Source organism: Charadrius vociferus, unplaced genomic scaffold (genome assembly GCF_000708025.1).
Source record: "Charadrius vociferus isolate BGI_N301 unplaced genomic scaffold, ASM70802v2 scaffold436, whole genome shotgun sequence".
Taxonomy (NCBI): Eukaryota; Metazoa; Chordata; class Aves; order Charadriiformes; family Charadriidae; genus Charadrius; species Charadrius vociferus.
This window is the reverse complement of record NW_009649187.1, coordinates 1052644-1060676: the sequence shown is the minus strand read 5'-3', so window position 1 is coordinate 1060676 and position 8033 is coordinate 1052644.

The following is an 8033-nucleotide window of genomic DNA, read 5'->3' as shown; positions in this document are numbered from 1 at the left end:
CAGGAAACAACTGGGTGAGTGAAAGAGGCTAAGTTGTTTTCTTTCTTTAGCACTGTATCTATTATTTTTATAGCAAAACCTATATTTAACACTGCAAAAGTGAGACAAGTCAAAAGTAGCATCTTTTAGGGGAAAAAAAAGTGAGTTATGATGACTCATGCTGTCAAGGCTCGTGTGTCAAAGTTCAGATGCATTGTTATTGTTCATAATTGCTACCTATGCTTCAGTATTGTAAAGGTAATCCGCAGTGTATATTCGGAGCCAATGTTTTTCTCGGGCTGTAGTTTCTCCTGCTAGATTACTCCCCTTTAAGCATGTTAATATATGCAGTATTTGGACTTAACTTCATATATGTGAGTAGGCCTGTTGTGATTTCATACCACATATGAAATGATGTAAATCATACCATGATTTAATCACCTGTTTAATTTTAATTGTGAATTAGGATTTACATAAATAATAATGAAATGAGAGCAGGCAGTGTTTTCACATGATGATTTTCCTAAGATGGTGAACATGTGAAAATTATGAATTTATATTTCAATTACATGTTCCATGTTCCTGAATTTTGTTGATACTTTCACCTTTTTGCAGCTTCAACTTTTTGTTCTCATGCGATTTTTAACCTTCATCTGCACATCAAATAGCAACATAATTTCTCAGTTAGAACGTATCTCCTCCTTTTCATCTTTCATACAGCATTGAAATTATGTGTTCTAGTTGGGAAGTCCCTAGAAGTGATTATATTTGCGTGTTTGCACGCTTTTTTGCTCTCTTTCTCCTTTCTGTCTTCAGTCACTTGTAAGGCTGTGGCTTAATCCCTTAGATGAAATGTCCCTTTGGAATTTGATCAAAGTGTCAAGGATATGACTGACTTTGCACATGAATACAAAAGTAGTTCCCTACCCTCTTAGGTCCAGAAGAAGAAGAAGGAGAAAAGGGACAAAAAGTTCATTACCTCCAGTGTTTCACTGAACTGGAAGGTGCTAGACTTGTAGCTAGGGGTCATTGCAGGTTATTGTAGAAGTCATTTGCTAAAAATACTGTCAGAACATTTGAGAAATCACGTTGGCTTGATATTTTTGATATATTCTATTGTATTAGATGCTTTCATAATCATTTTGATGTATTGATCTTTTAACAAGATAGGAATCAAAAAGTTTAGGATAGAAATGTCTGCAGAGGAATCTGTTTAATTGGGTTTGCTTCTACAGTTATGTATTTGTATGTGCATCGCCTGTCCATGAGCATCTTTCTTCTCAGCTTTTATGGTGTCTGTAAATTGATAAAATATGCTTATAAGATAGCACTGTATATATAAGGTGACTTTCAATGGAGTTTATTTGAAAGTTGCTTCTCTATAGCTTTCTATTTAGATCTGACCTTCTGCAACTTGTTTTAGAATGAGTCAGAACTGTAGCTTGCCTGAACAATTGAAATGGAAAAAAATGCTGTAGAGAGCTTACTCAAAGTGTTAACAGTAGAACTAGAATTGAGTTGTCCAAAATCATAAAAACTCAAACGCAAAATAGGTAAACAGCCAGGACTTCCTTTGTTGGAACACACCACTGACTCTTGTATACTGCTCGTTGCTATAGGTCTGTTGGTTATGTTAGAGCTCTAGTGTTAGATAAGCAATTGCTTTTAATGTGGGATTACAGTACTTTTCATGATTCAGAATCCTAAAGTTCTTTCTGTTTTTGTTACTAGATCAGATTTTCTTGCCAGTTCTCTCATCTTTCTTGTTGTTATGCAGTATAACTAAAGTTTTAGTCTCATCTTGTTTTTTTAATTCAGACCTCACAAGTTTTTCTTTTTGAGGGTATGAGACAGATGGTAGCATAAAGTGTTAAGTGAGTTGGCTTTACAAAGAGTCTTGGGCAATCTGATGTGCTACTTGCAGATAAAATGTATGAAATACACATCAAAATACAGTTAGAATAAAGCACAAAGGTCTTCCCTGTAGCACCCAGTTTTGTGTTTCCTAGCATGTGCAGGGCTGTGCGCTAGACACCACTGCTGCACTGTGGTTGTGGACCAAGCCCTGCAGGTGTAGGGTAGTGGATGAAAAATGTTAGGGAAGAAGGAAGAGAGAATGAGAACCACTGGCTTGCAAGTATTGGATGCAGAAAGCAATTAATTGAATTCATGAGTACACTTATGAAGAAAATTAGTAAAATACACTTTCAAGCAGCTGGTCATGTAACACGGAAACTATTCTTATCAGTCTTGTTCTTAGCACATAATTTTAAGACTGATGAAAATAATGATGCAAGGCAAAATGCGATGCCAGATTTATGAAATCATTCTGAAGATCCTACGTGTCATTGTCTAATGATTAAAACCAGATAATTTTACTTAAATTTAAAAAAGAACCAATCCTTCAAATAATGAAAGGCTTCAAAACTCTTTTGGAATTCACCTATTTTTCAGCAATCTTGTAAAAAAATGAAGCAAAGAAGTGCTAGGGAAATACTTTAATTTCAATTGCTTTCTATTTCTGGTGAACCTGGATAAAACTTGTTTACTCTGGAGGGTGTGTTTTGATGAATTGTTTGGGGCAAGTTTTGAAGAGATAGGAAAAGTAAGATTTAGAAATTTTTAAAAACTTGTTATCCTTTATTGCTATGTCTGAAATCAGATTGTATAAAGTCCTGTCTTTTTTTTTTGACTTTTTTACCCAGTGCTTTGGAAACTGTGGAATGGTCAAGTTAAGGAGTGTAGTTTTAGGGCAGTAAATTAGTTTTATAGGATGGGATATAAAATCAAAACACTGTTTGACCAACACAAAACTATTGAAAACACACATCGTTTTACTACTCAGACCAGTTACTCAGCTGGGGCCTGATCTTCCATGTGAAGCTACCAGGGCCCGTGTTCTTGCCAAGTTCACATGTGGTATCGTCTCATTAACGCTACTGGTAATTCCTGTACTATCTTTCTACTATCTATCCTGTACTACTCTCTAGTGTCACACTGGCAGTGAAACCTGTGGTAGACCAAGTTTACTGCTGTGAACTAGAAGATGTAGAAATTGGGTCTGTCTGGGAATGAGAGCAAGGCAGGCATCTGCCCTGGCCACCATCATTAGGAGGGAATTTTCCAAGTCAGTTACCGACTTGGCAGAAGGCTGCAGATTGAGGTTCTGAAAATGCTTTAATTGTAGCGAGACTTCAGAACTTCGTCAAAATGAACTATATAACAAAAACCTTATAAATATTCATCATCTTCAAACTTGCCTGATTTGGCATGATTAGTTGTTCTTAATAACTTGGTAGCACTGATTAAATCATTGTGGATCTTTGTAGTTGGAGCTTTTGTGTATAAAGTAATGCGCCAAATTCCTGATGAGTGTAAAAGTGATAAAACATGTTAGCATTTAGAGCAGTTTATCTACTTATGCAGTCTATCTGCCTGTGTATGCAATCAGATTTATTTAGATCAGCATCAGGAATGTGTTCGGATCTTTTACATTCTCTAGCTTTGTGACAAGTAAATTCAGAGAAGATTGATGGTTTATGGATATCGAATAATGTGAACTGTTTTAATCTCTAAATGTGTAAAAGAAGGCTTGCTAGGTTTGTCCACAGATGAACCTGTAACCTGGAAGAGTTATGGATAGTCTCCTGAAGTGTCCTTTATAGTAATGATCACCTGAGTTGATTTAAGTTGTTGTTTGTTGGGGTTTTTTTTTGTTTGTTTGTTTGTGGGTTTTTGAGAGTACTTTTTCTCTGCTCCATTTTTTTATTACGTTCTTAGTAACAGAACTTAGTAAAAACATTTGTCTGATTTGTAGGAAAAAAACCCTATACTGCCTACAGTTTAATCTAAAAAAAAGAAATTTAATTATAGCATACAAGTGAATTGAGAAGTTAAGAGAGGAGGTAGATTGTTGGTTGACTTACTGGTAACGTTCCTGTTACACAGACAAGGACGTCATAATGCCATTGAATTCCACTGCTATCGTGTGGAGAGGTAGGTGCAAGAGACGAAGAGGAGAGGTGAAGACCTGTAGAAGAATGGAGATATATTTTATTGTTGCAAAGCCATGAGCTTGCAACTGAAGAAGTTAATGGATTCCTCCACAGTGCTCAATTCAGTGCTATCATCCTTATAAGAGAGGTGGAAAACTGGCTGGTGGTTCTGGAGCACCAGGCTTCCTGCCGAAGCACACAGCATTTTCACTCCAGGCATTGGCAGCTGAGAAAATCTTCCTGTAAGTTACTAAGAACTGTAAACCAAGATGGATTAGTAAATAATACAGAGAACTCCTTATCAATGGTAGCTTTTCGCAGGACAGAACAGAGAGGTCAACAAAGGTTTCACTTCACTGTGGTAAATGGTAGGCAGTTAAGTTTGGAATTAAAAAAAAAAAAAAGAAATCGATATAAATAAAATACAGAAGTTGGTACAGGTGCAAAATGTGAGATTGAACATTACTGTGATCTTTGCATAGTTTCAAAGACATGGTTAGAACTTGAATAACAATTGTATTGCAGTCAGCATATCAGGTGTGTTCAAAAGACCAGTGAAACATGAGTTGAAAATGAGGAGCAATTCAGATCGTAGTATCCTCAAGTGTAAACTTAAAGTGAGTATGTTGCAACACCTGCAGGTGTGTCCATGGAAATAATTTGGGTTCAGCTGCATAAAAGCTTCAAGCAAATCCCAAATTTCAAGGCAACTGATATAAACTGAAAGCAAGCATAAAAATCTGCTGAGCTTGGGACTGTCTGATGCCATTCATCTGGTTACTTTGAGCTGATTAATGTTTGTAGCCATTCATCTGGCTTAGGCCTATGTACCAGCATTTAACTTTATTATGTGCAGCCTGTCATGGCAAAAAAAAAAAAAAATCTTGAAAAGCGCTTTGGAGTTTGTGCTTTGGGGGTCATATTTTTATTAGCTAGTTACATTCTTGCATTGAAGCAACCCTCAGGAGTTTCTGCTAATTGGTTTTCAAATATGGTCCTTTAATTGTTCAAACATTGAACTTAGATTTGACTACACTGGCTAATTTTTAATTAAAGTAAGTTTACTAAAATAACTTTGAAATATTAAAATAGTTAGGCAGAATCATATATCACTTAATCCCACTGTAATACTCTGGTTGCAGGTGGAACCTGGCATCCCCAGAGAGCCTCACTGATTCCAAGGGACTGTCTGTCTGGAAATCGTTACAAAAACGGGCCTCAGAATAGAATATAATTTCACTTCAAACTGCTGCAGTTTAAAATTCAATGTCTGTTTTAACATACTTTTCTTGCACAAGTGAAGTAATTTTGATGAGGGGGAACAAAGTTTGTATTTCCTAGTCATTGAATGGGGGCACTGCTCTCAGTTCCAAACATCCCCATTCTTTTCTCTTTCTCTCTAGCTATGTCAGCTTGCCACCTGTAATTTTTGAGCCAGTGGAAAAATTCCCGGTGATACAGGAATGCTTTGTATTTGTTCCTGCTGTCTTTGCTTTATTTGGTCCTTCTCTGTTGCTTCTGTTTTGTGAAAGCAGTATGACAATATTTCTTCTAATTCTTTTTTTTTATTAGGATACTAGCTCTGCAGTAAACATAGCATCTAGTTTGTGGATGAATTTCTTTGCTACTGACCATCATTCAATGCTCACTGTAATGACAGCATAGCAAGTAGATGTATCACATGTGCTTCAGGACAGCATCTGAACATGACTTTAAGCATTAAGCTACTTCTCAAAAAACTACAAGAAATATAGAATTCTTTCCGTTTCCATTACTTTTTTCCTATCATCAAAAGCAGTTCAATTGTCAAAAAGTGGTTTTGTAGTGTTTTAGGATCCTTGTGTGAAAGAATGGAACATGGTATTGTTATAAAGCAGTTGCGCTTAGGGAACTTAAACGTTGCACAGAAAAGCAGTCATATGAGGGAATGTTTAATATTAATGTCTTGCAGTTTACTCCTTAAGAAAAAGTCATTGTATAAATACTCTATCTTAAGTGAAATTTTCTTTTTTAGCTATTGCATTGTAGTAACATAGCACTAGGAGGAACAGTACTTAAGGAGGAAGGTATTGGTCTTGTTCTCTTGACACATTGCGTTCCACGAATATTGTATAGTTGGTCAGCTCTTGTTTTTATATGAGTCGTCTGGTACTACAATTTAGTTTGCAGGGAGATAATTGTGGGTTAATCATGCAAACCCATTTGCAGTTGGAGAGAATGTTGTAGCCACAATACCCATTGAAATAACAACGAAGAGGGAGATACAAGTTTAAGTTCTTGGTTTGAAGGCTTAATTACTGATTTTTGACCTTTTGAAAATTGTAGGTTTTTCCTGTACTAAAATTTAACTACCAATCTCAAGGTAGCCTATGAAGGAGGCAGAAATAGGGAATGATACTAAAATGAAGTGGAGGTGTACAGCTTCACAAGACATCAATTGAATTCTCAAAAGATTTCACAGAAGCTGCGTAATTTGATGAATCACATGGGAAAGATGAGTCATCTGAACAAACAGTAAAGTTCTGTGACTTAATGATGTGGTGTAGAAATAACAAGAAGATACCAGATGACAGGGAAATTGTATAACATTTAAACCCCAAACTTGAGAAGTTTATAGTATATATGCATCTTATGATAAGCAACTATTGTCTTAATGAGATGGAATATTTTAGCTGAAAACCAACTGTTCCTTAGCAGAGGTGAAATCAGGAGATTCAGAGACTTCCTTGCTCTCCTACATACTTTTAATTGTCAATCCAGTAGAATTGTGTGCAAGTGAAATACAATTAGGACCAGTTTAGTAAATGATTTTCATCTATGAAAAGTAGTATGTTCTCACTTCATAAATTTTACACAGTATCTTAAGTTTAGTAGAGTGTTTCTACTTAGGACTCTGAACTTCGAACAAGGAGGTATTTTTAAAAATCATAAGCATGGGTTATATCACTGCTGTTGATGCAGAGAAACATAGATGTTGCTGTACTTAGAGTATCCTTTGGTTTTGAATGGTATCTGCATTTTCTCAGAGGAAGGAAGCCCATAGATATTCCAAGCAGGATTAGCCTGAGTACAGGGTTAAACTAGTGGATAAATGACAGGTTTAAATGAGAGTGTAGACATTTAAGTTTATGTTCACCATTTCAGTTACTGTTTAGTGATTACGTTTGACTGCGCTTTTTTAAAAAAGTAGTTCATAGTGTGAGAACCATGTTTTACTAGTGGAAGTGTTTCCTTCTACAAGGCATTGAGCTGCATATTTTAAGTTACTAGATATTGTTTATGGCTCTTGCTTAGAGGCATTCAGATTCTGATTATTCATTGATGCTTTCTGTACTCAGTGCTTCTATTTTTTTTTTTTAATTTGGATTATAATTCCTGTTTGTAATTTCATATAAGGGCACATTATAACTTAAGTCTATTTAAAAGTTCAAACTAATCTTTTTTCTTCTTTCAAAAGTATTCAAAGATCTAATGCTTACTTTACTGTTTGTTTTTTTTTCTTACAATTATACTTTTCCAGTTTACATATGTATCTCCTTCCTCAAGCATAAATCCAGTGTTATGCAAACTTTCACTCTGCTACAGGTAAAAATCTTAATTTTCTGTTTGTGAAACACTGTTTTTCACTGATGACATTAGTCATTCATAATTCACATCATAATTCACTGTAGACATTATGTTTGTAACTTTCTATCCTTAACATGCTGTTAAGAATGAGCTCTTTATCAACGTCGTAATATATAACACCAACACTGATGACTGTGCATCTGCTGGCTTCAAATTGGCTGTTGTTTTTATACCATGGAATCATAGAATCACATGAATAAATGGGAAGGAAGTAATCCAGAGGGACAGTGGCTCGCAGAACTACTTACCTGTTCTGAGAATGCTACAGTATTTTAGGAAGGAGATTTTATTAGCTGACCTGCTTTTTCCTTTGTAATTTTAAGCTGTAAATAAAACATATAATCAGATTTTATTTTCCGAAGTTTTTTGTTGTGTATTTGGTAACATTGAGTATTCAGTTGATTAACTAGCTAGAGAATTAGTTAAAATGTC